The sequence below is a fragment of the Canis lupus genome, chromosome 30 (assembly GCF_003254725.2).
Source record: "Canis lupus dingo isolate Sandy chromosome 30, ASM325472v2, whole genome shotgun sequence".
Classification (NCBI taxonomy): Eukaryota; Metazoa; Chordata; class Mammalia; order Carnivora; family Canidae; genus Canis; species Canis lupus.
Genome location: NC_064272.1, coordinates 1,935,384 through 1,957,360, shown reverse-complemented (window position 1 = coordinate 1,957,360; position 21,977 = coordinate 1,935,384). Strand labels below are relative to the sequence as shown.

Sequence of the window (21,977 nt, the reverse complement as noted above, 5' to 3'; positions counted from 1 at the left end):
TGGTACCAAAACCAGATAAAGACACCACTGAAAAAGAACTGAAGGCCAATATCCCTACTGAACATAGATGGAAAAATCCTCAACAAAATACACAGGTAAACCAACTTCAACAATACATCAAAAAAAAAAATCATTCACCATGATCAAGTGGGATTTATTCCTAGGGTACAAGGATGGTCCAATATTCACAGATCAATGTGATATACCAACCACATCAGTAAGAAAAGGGTGAGAACCATATGATCTTTTCAATAGACATAGAAAAAGCATTTGACAAAACACAATGCCCATTCATGATAAAAACTCTCAATAAAGGAGCTGTAGGGAACATACCTCAACATAATAAAGGTCACATATGAAAAACCCACAGCTAACATCTTCAATGAGGAAAAAAAGAGAGCTTTCCTTCTAAGGTCAAGAACAAGACAAGGACGTCCACTCTCACCACTTTTCTTCAACATAGTACTGGAAGTCCCAGCCACAACAATCAGACAACAAAAGGAAATAAGAGACATCCAAATTTCCAAATTGGTAAAGAAGAAGTAAAACTTTCACTCTCTGCAGATGATGACATTATATATAGAAAAGCCCAGAAGATTCCACCAAAAAGCTGCTAGAACTGATAAATGAATCCAGTGAAATCACAGGATACAAAATCAATGTACAGAAGTCTGTTCTACACACCAATAATGAAGCAGCAGAAAGAGAAATTAAGTCCCATTTACAATTACACCAAGAATAATAAGATAGCTAGGAATAAACCTAACCAAAGAGGTGAAAGCCATGTAGTCTAAAAACTATAAAGCATGGATGAAAGCAATGGAAGAGCACACAAAGAAATGGAACGACATTCCATGCTCATGGATTGGAAGAACAAATATTGTTAAAATGTTTATAGTACCCAAATCAATCTACACATTTAATGTAATTCCTATCAAAATAGCAATAGCATTTTTCACAGAACTAGAACGAACAATCCTAAAATTTGTATGGAATCACAAAAGACCCTGAATATCTAAAGTGATCTTGAGAAAGAAAACAAACTGGAGGCATTTCAATCTCAGACTTCAAGTTATGTTACAAAGCTGTAGTAACCAAAACAGCATTGTGTTGGCACAAAAATAGACACATAGATCAATGGAACCGAAGAGAGAGCCCAGAAATAAACCCATCATTCTATGGCCAATTAATCTTCGACAAAGGAGGCAAAAATATGCAATGGAAAAAGGACAATCTCAATCAATCAATCAATCAATCGATCAATTAATCAATGTTTGCCACAGAGCACAGGCTTCAAGGAGGAAGGGAGGAACACAGGGACTTAGAAAAAAAACTACTCTGTCATCTCTCTCTTATCCGCTCCAGCTCTTCTATTGAAAGAAAACCCATTTTAACTGTCTCGTATTATGTGTTTTCATTTTATAAGATGGCCCAGATATTTTCATGCATCATAATAATATAACAGGTGTACAAACCTTTCATGAGGGAAGTTGTGTGGCTTAAAGTTCTATTTGAGCCCTACAATCACTCTGTGAGGCCATCGTGACAGATGTTGTCATTGTCAGTGCGCACACAGTGAGGCTACAGGAGACCGGAAAGTTTCAGGTGACTTGCCCCTGATCTTAAAATAGTGAGCAGTATAAATGGGACTCAAACCCAGATTTCTGGACTCTCAGTTTGGTGTTCTTTCTACTACCCCACTATATCTGACAGTTGTTTTTTTCAAATGAATAAGAAGACTAAAGAAAAAATGCCATAACAACATGTACAGTTGGATAGAACTTTAAATGCAATGTGGTACTATATAGAGTGAAGCAAAGTCACACCTTAGTAAAAGTCTCTTAAATATGATTTTTAGAAGATTTCTATACCTGATTAAATATTCGGGTTTAAATATTCAGGATTCCAGGTTAAATAAACATGGGACTATAATTTTTAGGCAATGGTTCTGTAAGGTATGTCTGCTTCCTCTTTGCTTGGCTGTTCATGTTGAGGGAGACTATGGTGTTAGGTATTCACAAACCCACTTTTACACCATGGGGATGGTAAGAAGGTCTTATTCGTCTTAATTGAGTCTTAGTTCATAAAATCTGCCATAAATGTCAGTAATTTTGAGATTTTTTTCCACAATACCAGTAACCCTAAATACAGTGATATTTCAACACAATCTCCCAAGAAAAGGATAGACTAGCTCAGCACTGAGTTCCAATCCAGTGTTCATGTCTGTTTCAGCACAGGTAGCTAGAATCACTACTGTTGTCTGGCAAGCTCCTTTTCCTTAGCTAACCAATGAAGAGGCAGGAAGTTAACAATCTGGGGACAGGCAGTCAAAATCCAAAAAAAATTTAAAGACAGTGGTGTGCTAATAAAATAGATGGATTCATACTTGTTTGAGAAGGAGGAAGAAGGAGAATGGGAACAGGAGGAGGAGGTGGACATTGGCCGATATGTAATTAGTTCTTAATCAGTACTAGACCCTAGGCTAAGTGCTTTCTGTGCCCCCAATCATTGATTCTCATTGTCCTATGAGACACATACTAGTAATTTTTCCCATCTTACCCATGAGAACCATATCAGCTTAGAGAGGTTGAGTAGCTTGCCCAAAGTCACAAAGCTATTAAGTCACAGAACTGAAATTTGAATCCAAGTCTGTCTTAAAAGTCTTGCATATAGAAGCTATAAAACACTGCATTCCCTAAAACTTTAGGGAGAGATCATGAATCCTTTATGGAAGACTCTCAAGAGACCTCTAAGACCTCTATGTAAAGATTGTTATTATTTTTTAAGATTTTATTTATTAATTTGGGAGAAGAGAGACAGAGAACACAAGCAGGGGGAGCAGCAGGCAGAAGGAGAGGGAGAAGCAGATTCTCTATAGAGCAGAGAGCACTACGCAGCGTTCGATTCCAGGACTCTGGGATCACGACCTGAGCCAAAGGCAGAGATGCCCAGCCAGCTGAGCCACTCAGGTGCCCCTACATAAGGATTATTTACCTTTTCTTCAATAAGAGATGGTTAACATATTGTGGGCATTAAGAAAGCAGCATCATAATCTGGGTGCCCCTCAACCAGAATATAAAATATCATCTGACAGGAAAGAAAAAGAAGATATAATGCTTGCAAATTCCTGCTAGGAATTCCCCTTTGTCCTAGAAGAACACTAGTGCTCATGCCTTAATATTTCTGCTAGGGCCCAAAGAAAGAGTTGTCCCACAAATGCCCCAGAGGAGATAAGAAAGGTTAAAATCGGACATTAGCATTAAATTTGCCTCAAGTTAAGTAAGAATTATGATTGAATGTCGTAAGTTCTCACTTCAGGAGATGGAATAAAGTGTCACCACCCCCCACCCCTCCCACCCCTGCCTTTGAGGCAGTCCCCCTTGTGATCAGGACCTTGGCTGTGGGTGTGGACCCTTGGGACTCTGTTTGCTAAACCTTTAAACCAATTCCACTTTTGACAGAAGGCTGGAAGCTGTAAAGAGAATATCTAAACATCTATCTAGTCTCCATCTTTTGACATCTTAATTTAAAAGAAAGTCTCAGCCATAGAGGATGATTATTGTATCCCTAATTTTAGCAGGTTTTAAGACATAGACCCTTTATACCATAGTGGCTACAGTCAGACTCAAAGCAAAGGAAACAGTACCATCTTCAGCTTGATATACATCTTCCTTTAATAAACTGAGCTGCCTTGAGAATTCCCCATATAACTGCCACTTACGATTTCACTACTTTATGCAATAATATCGTGTCGACAATTCCTACAGTTTGATATGTCAACTGAAGATGTCTAACAATTCTTTTATACCATTTACCATTTACATACAGCATTTCCAGATGATTCCACAAGTTCATCCTCAATGACCTATTAACTGATCTCAACTAAAAGGCAAAGTCATAAAAAGGCTATTATTGTATCAGAAACAAAAAAAATTGCAGCTATCCATATGGCAAGCTTGGAAAGTATAAAGGTGAAGGTAAGTATATGCATTTATGAAACTGATGGAAAAGCCAAAGTTTTTAGTTACACATGGTTGCCCTGGATCACTTGTTCTGGCAGCCTCATGTCGTTTCTAGAACTCTCTTATGTTTCTAGGATTCAAAACACATTTTAAAAATGCTTTTGAAAAACATAAAACAATTTAATAAAAACATTTCAGAATTTGAGATTGCTAAAAGTGCTAGGTAGACAGAAGAAAAAATAGGCACAGTAAAAAATTGAAAATGAATTTTGAGGCAGATGGCTGTTGTTCTGATTCCTAAAGTAAAGAATAGGTAGGTCTCTTAATCTTAAAAGCACAAAGGGAACCCCTCTGGGAACAAAAGGACTCTAAGCACAATTCTGGTATCAGGGAAATTTTACATTGCCTGTGGCAAATTTAAAGAGAGTTTGAAATAAAAGCAAATAAATACTAAGTTCAGTAAATGGATCTGTGATGATAGAATGCAGAATAATAAGGAAACTATGGTCTGGGTTCCCATAATTTTTTTTTATACAGGCTTTTATGAAAAGTTGGAATTGGCACAAATTTCTGTCTCACAAATAGCAAACTAAATCTGTGACTCAGATGAGGCCACTAGGGAACACACTATCAAGTACACTTGTCATCAGATTAAGTAACATTGTTCCCTAAGGTGAACTTGTAGTACATGATATATCAAATTTCCAGTTGGGAGGAAACTGAGTGATTAAGAGATCAGCACACACAACACAATTCTCCTTCCCCTTCCTCTCTTCTTCTTTCTTCTTCTTTTAAGAGAGAGAGATGGAGGGAGGGGCAGAGGGAGAGCAAGAGAGAATCTCAAGCAGGCTCTATACCCAGCACACAGCCCAATGCAGGGTTCGACCTCACAACCCTGATGTCATGACCTGAGCTGAAATCAAGAGTTGGACTCTTAACTGACTAAGCTGCCCATGTGATCCCCCAAGAAAATCCTTCTTAAAGGGCCTGACATCATCAGAAGAAATATGGTTTGGTTGTGTTTGGAGCCTAGTTGAGCCAAAAAAATCTACAGCATACAAATCATTCTTGTAAAGAGAATGTTTTGAAATATTAAATATTTCAGTAAATAACAACATTTTATAATAAAAATAATTTCAAGGCATGTAAATTTAACCATTGGCTCTTGGAATTTAATTATTCAAGAAGGAAAAATGATCCATGGGGTTTTCTTAAATCTTGATGTTGGGAGACAGGATACAACATTTCCCCATTCCTTCTCTTCAGTCTCAATTGCTTTGCCAGAACTAAAATATTAGTAATCTAGCCATAACCACAGCTAGTTATTCTTCAATCCTAAAATGTATGAAAAAGGTATATATAATGAATACTTTCACAAATGGAATCAGAAATGTGTTTATACAACAATCACATTAGATTAGAATCACAATAATTCTAATTATTAAGAAATAATTCAGGAGGTATGAGGATGAGCTTAGCAGAGATATTTCTAATAATAGAGCAAAATCATATAACACACAGAAAAATGATAAAGCAGCTGAAGTAACGTTAATCTTAAGCTGTCATACAGCAGAGTGATCCACCTGATTCCAGCCAGGAAAGCCAGTCCCCTCTTTATGAAACTGATGGGCAAAGAGCTTCTTATAGGGGTAGATATACAGGGAGTCATTTGGAGGGTTAGAGAAATACTAAAAAGGAAGGATACATATTTAGCTAGGAAAATCTAGAGAGGAGCAGAAGCTGGGGTAGGGGACAGGAAGAGAGAGAGATGGAGACAATGGAGCAAAAGGGATAATATCTGACCCAGAGAGAGCAAAAAAGATAGATTTCTTTGTGTTCATAAGACTTTACAAGATTATGAAACCGAGCAACTCTTGCTTCAGGGCCTGGATTTGAAAAAGCATGGCCAAGACTGGAAAAGAGGCCATTCTTCCCCAGGCACCATCTCCTTTAGTGCTCTAAAAAATCAAAAAGGCCTATGACAGAAGCCTGCTGTGCCCAGCAGGGTGTCATTTTAATGGAGGGCACCAGCAGCAGAAGCAGGAAAGGTGCAGTGAGGATGAGGCTGGAGGATGGTATGACTGGTTGGATTGCTGAGCAGATGCCACACTCCAGGACATAACTGGAGTGGCAGCCTTCAGAAGTGGATGAAGTCCCATGTGAAAATGAAAAAAACTTAAGATTCACCACAGTAAGGTATTCTTGTCAATATGGCCTCACTGGAACAAATAAACAAGTGATTGCTGAATTCTTAAGTTTATGCAAGGTGAAGAAGCAAGTGACACAGAAAAGGACAAGAAAGAAACTCAGTGATAAATATGTCTCTCATCCCAAAGAAGGAAAAATCAAACTCCTCCAAACAGAATGGATTTCTTTGGAAGGCTGGCTATAGTTGGACATTTTTAAATGCATGTTGACAATTATTCGATAGATTTTTGAGAAAATCAAACCATTATCCATCCAGTTCCACAGACTTATCAGCCCTCCTTAAAACCTGCCCACTCTCAGATTCCAATCCATTACCAGGTTCCTTGACCTGGTTAGGGATTTGAATGGATTGGCCTTGGGGACCACTTCCATCTTGAGGTGGTATTATTATTTTTTTTTTGTATATATTATGGTATATGCTCTTCTTGGAAAAGCAAAGATTCTTTGCTCTTTTAAGCTCTTCTGCATAATATCTCACATCATTAAACTTTCATTTAAAAACCCAGTAGATTCCAACAATCATTAACATGATTTTGATTTGGTTACTTAGACCATTTAATCCCACAACACCCAGAATTTGGTCTACTGATAGTTAAAAGATCAGTCAGGTGTAGCTAGGCCAACAGTAGCCACTAGATTCTTGGGAGCACAAGATCAAATGAGCACATATCATATAGTTTTTTACTTTCCCAATTTCCATGCTGTGTCAATGTTACCAATGACAGGACTGAAAGTAGGATTGCCTTTCCCATATTTGGGCTTATAGACTAGTTGGGCATCAGAAGTATTCCACATTACATACTTTGGGGTTTCCAAAAGCAAAGGGTCATGATTCAATTGCATCATGATTTGTTTCAAAAGCTGGATGCTGACCCATGGGTCTAAATGGGGAGCCTGTGACACCGAGGAGAACTTTCAGATGGAGAGAATTAGTTTTACCATGTTTGTTTTAATTATTATTAATTTTATTTATTTATTTTTATTTAATAAAATATTTATTTATTAATTTATTATTTATTTATTATTTTATAAATAAAATAAATTTTATTATTTTATTTATTTAATAAAATTTTATTTAATATTTATTTTTATTTAATAAAAATTTTATTTAATAAAATTTTATTTTATTTATAAATAAATATTTATTTTATTTAATAAAATAAATTTTATTATTTATTTATTTATTTTTATTTTATAAAAATAAATTTTATTTAATATTTTATTTAATAAATAATATTTATTTAATATTTTATTTTTATTATTTTTATTTATTTATTTTATTTAATAAAACTAGATTCCTTTCAGAGAACGGAACTATTCTTAAAGACTTATGGTCTCAATCATTGGTAATTCCTGCAGAAGTTCTAGGGAGGGGAAATGACATTCTGGAAGAAAACACCCTCTGTCTCCTAATGTCTTACCATCTATTTTTTTCCTGCCATTACTTCTCTTTTATAAGAAATTCAGGAAGGCAGGAAGCCCCTATTTTTCCATATACCTTCTGCTTCCTTTTGTTTTGAAACGAAGAACTGAGTCCTCAAGAGCCAAGCTTGGACTACTTCACACAGTGCTGGCTATATATTTGCTGGTCAGGGGACCCAAAAACAAAAGCTAGTTATGGCCCCAGTGATGTACAGGTTTAGTACACATCAAAGCAGAGAAACCCTGAAAATACCTATCTTAGAGATGCCTGGGTGACTCAGTGGTTGAGCATCTACCTTTGGCTCAGGGCATGATCCCAGAGTCCTGGGATCAAGTCCCACATCAGGCTTCCTGCATGGAGCCTGCTTCTCTCTCTGCTTATCTCTCTCTCTCTCTCTCTCTCTCTCTGTGAGTTTCTCATGAATAAACAAATAAAATCTTTTAAAAAAAATTCCTACCCCATCTTTACCCCCACAAACACTTGGCAGTGCCCTCTCATGGATGTCAAAAGCATCAAGAAAGTCTCATCCATATACCATCCCCCTCAAATGAGAGGTTCAGTCTTGGTTGGAATATTTACTTTGTGTCAGAATTGAGCTGAGGCTACAATGCCATGAAACTGCACAATGCCTTATGCTTTCTGAAGGAATCTCACACACATAATCTTATCTAAACAGATCTGAAGATTGTAGAAGATCAGCATGCAAGACACAGAAGATTTTGCTGAGGGAAGTTTGAGAGAAATACCTGGTTGGAGTACTACCAAAGCATATGGCACATTTTTCATTTAAAAACCGTTCCTAGGTGGCTCAGTCAATTAAGCATCCAACTCTTGGCTTCAGCTCAGGTTATGATCTCATGGTTGTGAGACTGAGCCCCTTGTCAGCCTCCACAGTGGGTATGGAGCCTGCTTAAGATTCTTTCTCCCTCTCCCTCTGCCACTGCTGCTCACTCACTCTCTCTTTGCCTCTCTACATAAAAAAAATAAATCTTTTTAAAAAACCATTCCATTTATTTTTTTAAAAAGATTATTTATTTATTCATGATAGAGAGAGAGAGAAAGAGAGAAAGGCAGAGACACAAGCAGAGGGAGTAGCAGGCTCCATGCAGGAGCCCAATGTGGGACTCGATCCCGGGACTCCAGGATCGTGTCCTGGGCCAAAGGCAGGCACTAAACCACTGAGCCACCCAGGGATCCCCCAAACCATTCCATTTAAAAACCCAACCGTCTGTCAGACATTTTTGTCTGCATTACTCTAGGTGGATCATTTGTCTTTGGCATCTCCAATAGGCTTCTTTGTGCTTCCCTTCCTCTTGTAATGCATTCTCTTTCCTGTCCTTCAAAAAATTCACTTTCAAAATATGACTGGATATAAGTCATTTAGCTTCTGGCTACATATGTTAGCCATCCCAGGAGTATTTTCACTTTCACAGTTACTCTGCTGAAGGAAATGATAAGTTATGGAGACAATTTAGGGTATTCAAACTTCACTTAAATAGGAGAAGTATCGGTAGGGTCAGAGGTCTTCCTAGCACTGACAAAATCCTAATGCTTCTGTCTGTAGCTAACACATGACTTACGAGAACCAAGAGTGTTTCTAAGTAGTCTATGTCATTAAATATTTCAGGTAATTACTATTGTTTATGATTACTCACCATATACTGGGTACTCTCCCTAGGGCTTTACCTGTTTCAACATATTCATTTTCATATGCACATACACACACACAAAAATCTATGAGGTAGGTACTACAAGTATCCCCATTCTACCATAAGGAAACTGAGGTACAGAGAGGGTAAGTAACTTGCCTGGGGTCTCACAACTACTAAGCAACCAAGCTGGGATTTGAACCCAGATGGTCTGTCTCCAGAATCCTGACTCTGAAAATCCCCTACAGGACTGTCCAAGAATACTGAGTCTCATTCAGAAGATGGGCTTACTTATTTACTAATCCCTCTTCCTTAGGTCAAAGAATATGGAGCACTCACCCTTTGGTGCCACTGGTCCGGGTCTGAGCAGTATTCCCATGAGATGGTTTCCCCCCCCAGGCAGCGCAGACCGAGGGAAACACAATGAATTCAGAGTGAGAAGGCTTGGACTCCAGTCCAACTCCACCAATCACTAATAGTAATCATTCTCAAGCCACTCACTCCCTCTGTACCTCAGTGTCCTCAACCATGAGATAATTTTTGATTCTCCCTATTTACATGCAATTCCACAATCCCTCCTGCAGAGAAATGGAGCCCACTCTCCAAATTCCTTTTCTAGGTTGACACTGAATTCAGGGCACACACATGTGGGATCAGAACCCAAACTCCTGAAGCCAAAGGACATCATGGAGCAGAGAGGGGTGGAAGCAGGCAAAGAAAATGGCATAAGAAACTCAGAAGTAGGGAGACAAAACCAAACTTTCATCAGTCATACAAGAAGTAGAAGGAAAGCAAGTGAAGTGTTGAAAACAAGTAACACTGAATGTAAAATTAGTATGAGTGAAAAAGAAATGCATTAATAGGGTTTATTATTTCCACCTCTATTATAAAAGAAAATTCATTATTAGCTTACATGAGACCCAGGGGACAGTGATCTCTCCACCCTGGATTTATCTAAAGCCTTTTCTCCCTTTGATCCAAATCCTTTATTTGGAACCCAGCTTTGGTACTTTAATCACTTCCCCCTAGCACATGCTCAAGGCAAAAATCTTCAACTCAAGGCCCTTCGCAGACTCTTATCAGTCTAGACCAGCCTATGATGTCTCCATGTCCTTCTCTAGTCTCAAATCTATTTAGCCTTGTCTGTCAGAATATTTGACTCCATCCTAATTGGGGCCTATAATCTCAGTTTTCAGATGTGCCTGGGCTCCATGCCTTATAGTCTTGAGGGCCGGAGGGTCCCTCCCTCCTACCTCTTAGCAAAGCTTTAGGAACTACACTGCCTAGGTTCTAATCCCAGCTCCTCCACGTAGCACAGTAACGTGAGATGGCTGTGTATTCTCTATGTGCCTCAACTTCTCATGCCTCACATATAGGCAATAATGATACCTGATAGACCTATACATAGTACATATATACACAGGGGCTCTATCGGTAATTAGTATTCCGTGTTTCAGATCCATATTGTCCAGGAAAAGAATCTTAGGACACCTTGTCTCCTACCGCCAATTAACCTTGTGTGATATATTTTTCTGACTTGATAAAAAGCTCCCTAGGGGGAGGAACTATCATAACCATCATCTTTGTATTCCCTATAGTACATGTCTCCAAGATGGAAGATATTCAGCAAATCGTGCACTGAAGTACCATTATCTGAAGATATAAACCCGACCTGTGTCTCTGCCTAAAAATTCAAAGGCATTATTACTTGTAGTCAGCATTAATGTTTAATGATGGTTTGAGTTTACCTTCTAGTAAACACACAATTAAAGTAGACAAAAAGTCATTATCAGAAAAAATAACTGGCTTTCTCTCATTAAAATATGTATCAAGAAGAGAAAAATTTGAAAAATACAAAAAGTCAGATTAGGGAGTAAATGGCTAGACAAATACCAAAATTTCCATTACAGATCAGATGAAAGTGATAGTAGGGAACATGAAAGGTGAAGAAAAGAGATGTTTTTAAATAATTCAAGATACTAAACAAGGGGGAAAATGGACCTCTGAAACTTTGAACAATCCCCAAGAGGAAAATGAAAGATGTGATTCCAAGATTTCACCATCAACCAAATAAATATATATGTTTTTGTTTTCCAAAGCTTTGAACACAGCAGAATTTTGATGACTTAGTCTCTGGCTAGCTTCAGGTGTCTGATCAAATGATCAGCCTCATAAAAAGTCTTCCTTGGTGACTCAATCTGAAAGACTGCCCATGTTCAAAATGTCACTCTCTAGCCCTTCCCCGAACTTGTTACATGCCACTATATATATATCCCAGAGTCCCAGGATCGAGTCCCGCATCGGGCTCCTTGCAGGGAATCTGCTTCTCCCCCTGCCTTTGTCTCTGCCTCTCTCTCCATGTCTCTCATGAATAAATAAATACAAACTTAAAATAAAAAACCAAGCTTCGTAAGACTGGAAGGCAGCTAAAAGCATGGAAGGGAGACCAAGGCTGGGACCAGGATAGTGGGGGTGAAGAGACTGCAAAGGACCCCAGGTCCAGGGTGGGACTTGGCAGTGAGCACAAGTACACAGCACGGCAATGACTGAGTCCACCTTCTTACCTACATCAACCTTCACTTGGGCAGGCTCCGGGCTCTGAGATGTCAAAAACATGATGCCACCAGGCCTGTGTAGAAAAAATAATCCAGGCTTACCCGAAGCAACTGCACATTAAAGTGTGTGCATGTGTGTGCGTGTGTGTTTCTGTGTTGTCTGTATATTTGGACACACCGATTCTAAGAGGCTTTCAGTAAAAGATAGTCATGATGCTGATCCTCTTGCTTCTGACGTGAGTTGAGGGACGAGAAGACCCTGCACCTAAGACAGCTGTAACATGTCACCTGAATGACTGCAGGGTACAGGATGACCAGCTGTGTCAGCTTGCCCACAACTGAGGGGTTGCCAGGAAGCAGCCTTCTAGTGCTGCCCCAAACCAGTACTGGTTAGCCACCCTACCACATCAGTGCCCTCTGAACTGCTCTGTGTTCCCTCACCTGCTGTTCACACCGCACCCAGAGTGATCTTTTCAAAACGAGAATCTGACCTGACCCCCTCCACAGCCAGTCACACAGTCCAAACCATCCCATGGTTCTCACGCTCTTAAAACAGATTTTAGCCCCTAACCTGTCCTGAAAGGCCCTGTGGACCTGAGCCTCCACCTCGTCCTCCAGCCTCCTTTCATACTGTTGCCACAATTACATGTGTCCGCAGCTCACGTGCAGGCTGCCCCCGCCACCACAGAGGCTCCACACACACTGTCCCCTCTGCACAGAGGTGACTCCCACCCTTCTTCGCGTGGTTCACCATCATTTCTTCAGAGGAGTCGTTCCTGACTGCCCTCTTCTGAGCCTTCCCAGGGCGGTGGCCACTGTGGCCAGTGCCCACCCTGTCCTCCCAGCAGGAAAGCACACCCCAGGAGCTATTCACACAAACACCTGTGCCTTTCTACCCACTGGCTTTGCGTGTTCCCAGGAGACCCCTCTCTAAACATAGGCTGGTCCTGGAGGAGGCAGGAGCAGTGGACAGGAGCCACATCACATAGGTTTTGGGGCCATGATACAGAATCCAAATTTTATTCTAAGTCCAAGGGGAAGCTCTTTGGAGGTTTCAGGCTGGGCAGAGACATGATCTTTCAACGGTCACTCAGAGGGCACCTGGGGGACTCAGTGGTTGTGCATCTGCCTTTGGCTCAGGGCCTGATCCCAGGGTCCTGGGATCGAGTCCCACATCGGGCTCCCTGCATGGAGCCTGCTTCTCTCTCTGCCTGTGTCTCTGCCTCTGGGTGTGTGTCTCTCATGAATGAATAAAAAAAATCCTTAAAACAAAAAACAAAAACTCCCTACAAAGGTCACTGAGGCTGCTGTATGGAAACTAGACAATGAGAGGGCAGGCATGGAAGCAGAGAGAGAGCAGGCCCAGATGGGAGGTGAATGCAGTAGGAAGGAGTCATTGTGGAAGTAGCTGTTCATAGCACAACAGCCAGAGCCTTCAAGCCGCCAGGTCAGCTTCAGAACAGCAGCTCACCTGAGAAGACCCTCTGAAGGCTGCTTCATTTGAGGTGGTTCTTAGGAGAGGGTGAAAAATCTGTGTGTGTGTGTGTGTGTGTGTGTGTGTGAGAGAGAGAGAGAGAGAGAGAGAGAGAGAAGTAGGGATAAACATAGGGAACATACTAGATCCACAGTTTATCTGTCATACTAACATGTCATGATGGGGAGGCAATTAGGGAGAAGTCTAAAGGAGAGAGGGGGAAAAAAGTTGAACACTGTTCTAGAGCATCAGACAGACTGCAGGCTCCCTCTCAGGACCATCAGGTGCTCTTCAGCTGGCCTGGGACGGCCCTGGCCTCCTGGACCAATAGTCCTAAAGCTGCCCTGTCACCTTACGTTTCCTTGGAGCCATACAGACACTGACTAATTCACCTTCTCAGTGGGAAGATGGTCTAGTAAGATATGATGGTCTATTTACAAGTCGGCCTTTGGAAACACAGGTACTCCTGTTTGAACACTCCAGAGACTTGCGAGCAAGGGAAGGAAGGTCTGGGAGTGAATTAGGGTAATGCAAATACGGTGTGTCTCAGAGAGATTGTCAGTCCTATGATTCATGTTTCTCTTTCTGCCAAGACTCCATCTACCCCTCACCTGGTGAATTCCTGGGCTTCTAGCAGAGTCCAAGCACAAGTGTCTCCTCCCCTAAAAATCCAGGGGACATGATGATTCTTTCCTTTGAGCCTTCAGAGCACCTTGCAAAAATAAGTAATGTCTATTCTTCCTTGAACACTTGTGGCAGGCATCACGCTGTCCATGTTACCCGAGTTACTTCACTTAATCCTCCGTTAGTCCCATTTCATAGATAGGAACTGAGCTCAGAGAAGGAGCTCGTTCAATGTCAGCAAAAAGACCCTAGAGTGGAGATGCCACCCCAACCAGCCCTTCAGCCTCTAGATTGTACATACACCACTGTATTATCGCTTGTGTCCTATAAGCTGTAGTTCATGTGCCTCTTTCCTCCGTTGCTTCCAACATAAATTTATGACACAGGCCACGTGTCACAAATAAAGAATGAACTTTACCGTGAAATCCTGTTGCATTAACTGGAATATTATTTGCTGAGACTCAGTTTCCTCAACTGTAAAACAGAGACAAGGAATGCCTACCTAATAGGTTTGTTGTCAAGAAAAAATTAGATATGACTTTTAATGCACTTACCACAGTATCTGGCTCATAAAGACCCCTTAATTAAAGTGCTGATTGAGGGCCTGTGAAATACCCAGACTTATGATGGACACAGGGGAGAAGGAAATAATAAAACAGTTCTCATGGAGCTAGCACACTAGGAATTTAATGTATTTGGGTTGCCCTCACTTCCTGAGGGCAGGGATTACAGGTGATGTGACACTCAGTTTTTAGAGCTCAGCAATATCCAGAGCCAAATAGGCACCCAACAATTTTTTAGTGATGAATAATAGTGGTTTACACAGTTTTAGATCCTAAATATTGGAGATCATGAACAATTGTGTCAAGTTAGTGGGTTATCATTTATCAAAATAACTGAAAGTAAAGCACAAATATATCACGCCCAGAGCTGTATGCATTCAGTTCATCCAAGCATGCAGCTACCACTAAAGGACTCTCAAAATAAATACACATAGCAAAAAGGGATACTATAACCTGAACAATGTAAAAATAATAAAACATCTAATAATATTCAGGAGGTGGGAAGAAAAAACAGGGAGAAAGTTTCAAAACTGTTAATCTTTGAAAAAAAAGAAGTCAACTGATACTTTCTGAAGAAGAAAGTTCATAAAAACAGCAATATAATTAATGAGTGACTACAGCTTCTTAATACTTGTCATGATACTTTAGCCATAAAGAGACATTTTAAAAGAAATAACATATCTTGAAATGAGGTACATTTATTTGACATTTGACTATTCTTTAGTTTCAATTCAGTTTTTTAATTGCTTAAAAAAAATTTAATTTGTTTTTATTTAAATTTAATTATTTTAAATTTATTTATAAATAGCATCTCTATTTATTTTTATAAAAATATTTCTACCCATCCAGATAGACAGATACATAGGTGTAGACAGATGTCTGAAATGATGTTATCTAAGGTTAATAGTGGGAACTGTAGTTTTCGAGATGATTTTTTTTTTAATTCCCATCTTTGTGATTTTTTAAAAAAAGCTAATTTATTTACTTGAGAGAGAGAAAACACAAAGGGAGAGGGAGCCCATTGCAGGGCTGGATCCTAAGACCATGACCTGAGCCAAACACAGACACTTAACCAACTGAGCCACCTAGGCGCCCCAACATATGTGATTTTTTTTTTCATATGTGATTTTTTTAAGTGTTTTTCCCAAAAGTAGAGGGAATATAGAATACAAAATATGAGTGGGAATATGGATCATTATTATTTCATTCTTTGTACCTTTACATATTTTTCACATTTCCAAAAATGATTTTTAAAATGGCTTTACCTCAGATTCTACATTTATAATTATGTTTCTTTCCTTTTAAGTCAGACTCTAAAATAGATAGAAAATATGTTTTTTACTTAACGTTGCTCATGGTATCCTTACAAGGACTTGAGAACCTAATTTGCAAAGCAGAAAAGACTGGATTCTTTTGAATGCTTTTTATTAAGGTAATAACAAACAGAGAACTAATGAATGGTTAAATGTTTGTTTGCATTATTTACGGTTTTTACAACAAGAATGAGAGATTATGAAAGAGACTATGAAAATCTTCATGTTGAACTATGGTCTGATGGATTCTTTAAGACCGGGATTTCAGGGACACCTGCGGGGCTCAGTGGTTGAGCGTCTGCCTTAGGCTCAGGGCATGACCCCGGGGTCCTGGGATGAGTCCCACATCGGGCTCCCCCCAGTGAACCTGCCTCTCCCTCTGCCTGTGTCTCTGCCTCTCTCTGTGTGTCTCCCATGAATAAATAAATAAAATCTTAAAAAAAAAAAAAGACCGGGATTTCAAACTAAATGGCTTTCCATTTAGTTTAAACTAATGCCAGCACATGTTTAAGACATGATCATTGAATGTCAACATCTGCTTGCTGTGATAAATGACAAACTTGCTTAATCCAGTTCTTACCCTCTACTATGGTTACATAGTTATAAAAAAGGGACTAGCTGCTGTGAGATGTCTTGGGGAGTGGTGGATAAAACATCTGAGCTACCTGTTTAGGTCTCACAGGAGGTGCCATGGTCACATCATTTTCATTTATAAAAGTTTGGGGAAAGAGCGGGATTCTGATTTCCTCCATAAAATAGCTCAAGAAATCTATTTACTTTCATGTAGCCTCGAAATTTAGGGCTAATAGGATTTGGCATTTCCTGGGTTTTGCATGCTTCCACTAATATTACAGACGGTTTCTTTTCAATTCAGTGAACCACCTGGATGTGAAACGTTTAATCACTGTGAATAACAATTTAGAGAATAGAAAATAAATTTTTGTTTCTCTTTGTGAAAATGTCTTCTCCCAATGATAAGTTATAGCCTATGGTTTGGGGATTATTGGTTTTTGTTTTTGTTTTTTTTCACATAAAGGAAGGGAAATGTTATAAAACAATATTTGTGAAATGCTTTAACTCCTATTGCATTCTGTCAAGATGTGGGTTGGAATTTTTCTAGCCTTGGAGTTGACAAAATTCATAGGGAAAATGATGGAATCTTAGATTTAAAGAAATAGATTTAAAAAAAAAAACTTTGAAATTATCAATTCCATCCCGATTCTGGATTGTCTCTTTCACTATAACCTTTGTGAATGGCCATCCAGTCTCAACTGGAACTCTTAAATGGCAAGTTGTTCTCCAGACCACAAGGAAACTTCATGGCTTTCAGACAACTCTAAGTGTAAAAAAATAAAAATTTAAAAATTCCCTTAATCTCAGCTAAAACCCATTTTCATTGATGCCTTCCCACTGGTGCTTGTCCTTACATGCAGAGCTTGTAAACCCCAAATTCCCTCCTGTCCAACAGCCTTTTCAAGACCTGAGCTTCTCATCCTAAGCACCTCCTTCCCCCATCTCTTCAGAAGCCCTCAGATGGAAGCACTTCCATTCTCAAAAACCCTGCACCTCATCTGACTGTTCATGAGTGTGTCAACACCTTACTAAAAAGCAGTGCCCACAGTTAAACAAAAGTGTCTCCAAAAAAAATGCCAAAAGTTGTTCTAGGATTGTAAATACAATTCTTGCAATGGTCACTTTAAATCCTTAGATGAACACCTCTTAAAGAACTAGATTCTATCTTACTATCTCTTGCCCTATCTTGAGTTTGTTTCCTCTTCACCAAAACTGCCTTTGCAGTCTTGAAGACCATTCTTGAATTACTTTTGGTTGCAAGCACCTGAAACTGATTTGGGCTCCCTTAAGGAAAATAGAGGCATATCCAATTTCATGAAATTCATGGATTACTGATTTCAAGAAATCAGAATAAGGGTAGGAAATCCAAGAGCCTTTCAATGGCTACTGGGACAGACCACCAAGGCCATCCCCCTGGAGTACTTCTCTAACTGTGACCTAACTCCACTGATTCTTAGTCACTACCATCCTTCAGTCCTAAACTCTCATTCTTGGGGAAGGGAATCCAACGGGCCCAGCTTGGGTCCGATTTCTATCCCTGGTTTCAGGAACCATGACCAGGAACATGGTCTAATGCATATGGAGCCCAAACTTAGATATGGGGTCATTTTCAGAGAAAGGAAAATAGTCATGAATCAGATAGATCCAAAATCATTGTATTTCTAAGAAAGGAATGTTCAAAGATCATTAATCTGTTTCTTTTTTATTTCTCCTTGTGTTTTTCCCTTTTGCTTGACTCCCCCATAAGGCAGATATCAGAATTGGTGTTTATTGCATCAGGAGAGGTGAAAGGCAAGGGTTTGAAAAAGAGAAATAGCCTGAGAGTATTTCTCGATTTTGTTTTCCGAAATCCCAAACACTTAGAAGGTCGCAGGGAATTTCTGGAAGGAAGTAATAAGAAGGAATGAAATGTATGGACATGAAGAACCTTGTAGCAACCTAGAGCATTATCTCCCTCTGGCCATTGGAAAAGGAAGGAGGGAGGCTTATAAACCTAGGAAGAGGGAGGAGCAGACCTTGCTTCCTGGGTTGTCCCCAGGGAGACCTCACATACACCCCAAGCTGTGTGTGGGACATCTAGGCATCCATGACCTGGACACCCGCAGCTGAGCAAGTTACAGAAGCAGCAACATGGCACTAGAGTATAACCTGTGCAATCAGACACTTCAATGACCAGAGGGTCCCCTCTGCCAGCACTGATGCAAGGTGCCAGCCCCCTGGAGCTTGATACACCTCTGGGGAAAGGTATGAGCCCAAGAAGGGCTGAGGGAAAGTCTTCTACCTTTCCAGAAGGAAGAGGCTTGAAACTAGAAAGAATATGATCAGAAAAAAAGTTGAGATGAGATACTTTCTATATACCTATGTTCATAGATGGAGATTCTCACCTGCCACAGTTGCAGGGAAAGATGGGAGCAAAATAAGAACAAAGGATTTCTGCTTCCTCTCCTTCTGTGAATCTGACCTCATCCTTTTCAAGTAGTGGAATTTGTACATCACATCCTGCTTATAATATTAATAGCCCTCCTTTATAGAACTGACTTATTTTTTTTTCTACTCCTCTTATTTATGACCTTAGTTTTCCTGATGCTATTCCCCTGGGTCCAGGCCATACCTCTCTTACAGTGTAGTAGTCTTAGACTATATGTCTCTTCTCCCTTCTTCTGTGTATTTCGTCCTTGTTTGGTGTAGTATGAGCACAAGATCACCCTGCAACCATTTTGGAGCCTCCTGCCACCTTTCCCTTTTGCTTTGTCCTTTGCCCAATTTGTGATTATGATACCAAAATTGTGTTTTATCTTTTTAAAATTTTTTATTTTAGTAAGAACACTTCACATGAGATCTATCCTCTTAGCAAGGTAAGTGTATGATACAGTCCTGCTGACCACAGATACAGAATTTTGTTGTTCTTCTTAACAAATTCTGAATCTAGCTAATAGTGTGCTTGTTTGGCAGCTATTAATATGTTTTAATTAAAAGTGGAAAAGGAATAAAAATTTTAAAAGACCAAGGCCCAAAGCTGAGAATTGACTGTCCTTTCATTTTGGTAGCTGGCAGGACTGTGACTTCCTGAAGAGAAGTTCAATGATGTAATAAACAAAGCCCAGGGAGTCGGGTGACCTGGATCTATTCTTGGCTATGCCACTGACCGTGAGTGACCTTGGGCAAGTCACTTTATTATCTACCCATCTCAGTTTTCTCCACTGTACAACTAAAAGAAAATATCTTGTCACCTACCTAGAGAATAATTTGGGCATAAGAACTATAGAGTAAGAAATAAGGTAATGCCTGAGAAAACAGTGTGGTTTGTTGCATTTTGTTTAGTTTCCAATCTGCCACAGTTTCCCTTACAACACCAGGATATCAGGGAGTTTCGTGATTATTTCTTCAAAAAATCACAAAAATTAGAATTGATCTATGTTTTCATAGCTTAGAAGAAATCAGGGCCAGCTTAAAACAAATCAGAAAGTGACTTTAACCCAGGGCAATACCCCCTACACATGGTAGGTTCTATTCATATTTATTTCAATAGGGATTAGGTGGGTGGGAAAGAAGCCAGTTGGTCTCCCGTAGGGAGAGGGTAGAGGAAGCCATGGTAGAAACAGAGATAAAAGGAGATGAGGACACTGGCAAATGGGGACAGGACAGATGCCAATTCCATGGATGAATTCCATTTTCTGCAGACCTGTGGGCTTTAAAAAATTATTTGCAAAGCTTTCCAAATATGAGTTAGGCCTAGAAAATTTTCTAAAGTGGCTGTCTTTATCTAAAAAGGGAAAGAGTAATCATGTTAATGCCTAAAAAAAGCAACTCTTGCTTTTCACTAAATCCATACCCAGAATACTGTGCTATATTTATGGTTTATACTGCTTTGAAAGTTTAACAAATTTCAAAGCCAGGAATGTTCTCTGTGGCTTACTAGGGCAGACAGAAGGTGGAATGCAAGCCCAACAGGTAGAATAAATACTACTCAGATTCCATTTAGAGCCATACCTTTAAGCAGGCATATTAACCTCTCAGAGCCCTGAATTGCTCATCTATACAAGAGATAAAATACTACTCCAGTTACTCACTGCACAGTGATCATCCACAGATGATGCCATGCTTCCAGAGAATTTCATTGGAACTTCATTTATGCAAATGACAAGGTCTGGGAAACTTTATGGTTTCTCAAAATTACCACAGTGAGTAGATCACCAGAGGGAGCTTCTCTTCATAAGTGGACAGGTTCCCCTTCTTTCTGAAACATCTGTATTTTTCCTTCCATGCTTCATAGGGGAAATCACTGCAGAAAGTCTCCAAGCCTGCATGACAGTGGACATATAGGCAACAACAGCAACCATACTGCTGTGCTGAGTGGATTATTAAATATTGGTCCTCAGGTCATCTCCCGTTCCCTATTGCTTCTTTCATAGAGACATGCACTGGAACACCACCACCTTCACAGTAGCAACATCCTGGTGCTTCCCGCCCTACCCTTTAGCCTTATCTACCTGCCCAGACCACCTTCTGGCTGCAAGCTACTTGCCCATTAATGCCCTCTGATCCTGATGACCAACATGAATATTAAGAACTCTTGCCTGTCCAACCTTTGATGCTGCATAAGGTCACTCAGAGGGTTCACTGCAAACATTTAACTGCAAACCAGAGGGATCCCTGGGTGGCTCAGTGGTTTAGCACCGTCTTCGGCCCAGGGCGTGATCCTGGAGTCCCAGGATCGAGTCCCACGTCAGGCTCCCTGCATGGAGTCTGCTTCTCCCTCTGCCTGTGTCTCTGCCTCTCTGTGTGTCTCTCATGAATAAATAAATAAAACCTTAAGAAAAAAAAAACTGCAAACCAGAAAATTCATCAGACTGCCACTGCCTCCCTAACCCTGCCATTTAAGGATGCTGTAAGCCCAACATTTAGAAATCTTAAGAGCCAACTATTCTCTGGGTTCAAAAATTGGGTTTACAGTTTGTTCTAACCATGAGAAATGGTTTTTGTCTCCATAGAAATGCCCCCTACTAAATGCCTGACTGCTTATACCATATAGAGGCCATAGAGATGGCTGAGCTAGGCACCTTATTTCCACCTATACTGCTGTCTCCTGAAATAACTGTTTACCCGGACTGACCTATTCCCAGGACCACGACACTGATTTAATGAAATGGTGCAATGCATTTAAATTTGTCTTTTTCTGCTTTCTCATCCTTGTTCCTTTCCCCTCTCTCCCTTTCTCTCCTTATCCTCTCCCCTTTATAGATCTCTTACCCTGAATATCTGTGATGTTGTCTATGAACTTGGCTTTTGATACATGAAACTTCTTGGGAAAAAAGGAAGTTCCAAAGGGCAGAATGAGGGATATCAGAATATGTTACCCCTATGCCTTTTTGGCATATGTATTAGTATGAGCTAACGGCTATTGAGAGCCAGGAAGATACAGTAAAAGCTATAAAAAGGAAAGTGCACAAGCTTTCCTTGTGTAAAATGTGCATTATAAGGGAAATTTCCACTTGTAAAAGGTGTCTCCTTCTCCCATGCCAGGAAGAGAAGAATTCTTAATAACTCTTATTAATGGAGAAGGCATGGACTTAAATCTGCATAATAAACTTTACTAAGCAATTCTTGTTTAGCTATAATTTTCTTGGGCACCT

At 39.8% G+C, this 21,977-nt stretch overlaps 1 protein-coding gene across 35 annotated transcripts in view; it reads right to left on the bottom strand.

Annotated features, from left to right (window-relative positions):
• FMN1 (formin 1) overlaps positions 1 to 21,977 on the bottom strand; it is a 433,877-nt gene that overhangs the window by 407,791 nt on the left and 4,109 nt on the right. Inside the window, exon 3 of one of the 35 annotated variants that reach the window (XM_049104447.1) lies at positions 20,415 to 20,645. The exons of 32 other annotated variants lie outside the window; for them this stretch is intronic. The gene's annotated coding sequence lies outside the window, so the exon portion shown is untranslated. Of the gene's footprint in view, positions 1 to 11,806; positions 11,872 to 20,414; positions 20,646 to 21,977 lie in introns of all 35 variants that reach the window. 2 more of the 35 variants (XM_025473306.3, XM_025473305.3) reach the window with 2 other exon arrangements.